The following is a 503-nucleotide window of genomic DNA, read 5'->3' as shown; positions in this document are numbered from 1 at the left end:
TGGCATGTATTTCATCATTGACCGCTTGACATGTCCCTAAGCATAAAGTTCGAGATGGGGCAACCTGGCAAGAACGATGCCTTGCGCAATGGGTAGTTTGGCCTATGTTGGTGCAAGGCGTGCTTCTTTCTCATGCGGGGAGCGTTGTTGAAGTTGGAGTTGCCTAGTCCTCAACGTGTTGGCTGATTGTTTGGCATAGATCTACAACATTCTTGTGTGTTGTTTGTTCGGAGTGCTTTTGGTTGGTCATCTGTGGTGGACTTGAAGTCACTTGTTCGGTAAGAAGTGACCACAATGACACTTTGCAAGCAACCTCGACTCGGCGTTCCACTATTTGGCGATGAGTGTGCGTCTTCTGCTGGGTAGCGAGATCGACCGTGTTGCTACTTCTTACGGGTGAGTTGTAACGGTTTTTATCCGATTTCAAATTAACCGGACATCTTTCTCCTATGTTTTTAATGAATCTATTCCTGAGGTCTGACTTAAGAAAAATTACACGTAAA

This window comes from Triticum dicoccoides, chromosome 1B (assembly GCF_002162155.2).
Source record: "Triticum dicoccoides isolate Atlit2015 ecotype Zavitan chromosome 1B, WEW_v2.0, whole genome shotgun sequence".
NCBI classification, from domain to species: Eukaryota; Viridiplantae; Streptophyta; class Magnoliopsida; order Poales; family Poaceae; genus Triticum; species Triticum dicoccoides.
This window is presented reverse-complemented; position numbering follows the sequence as displayed.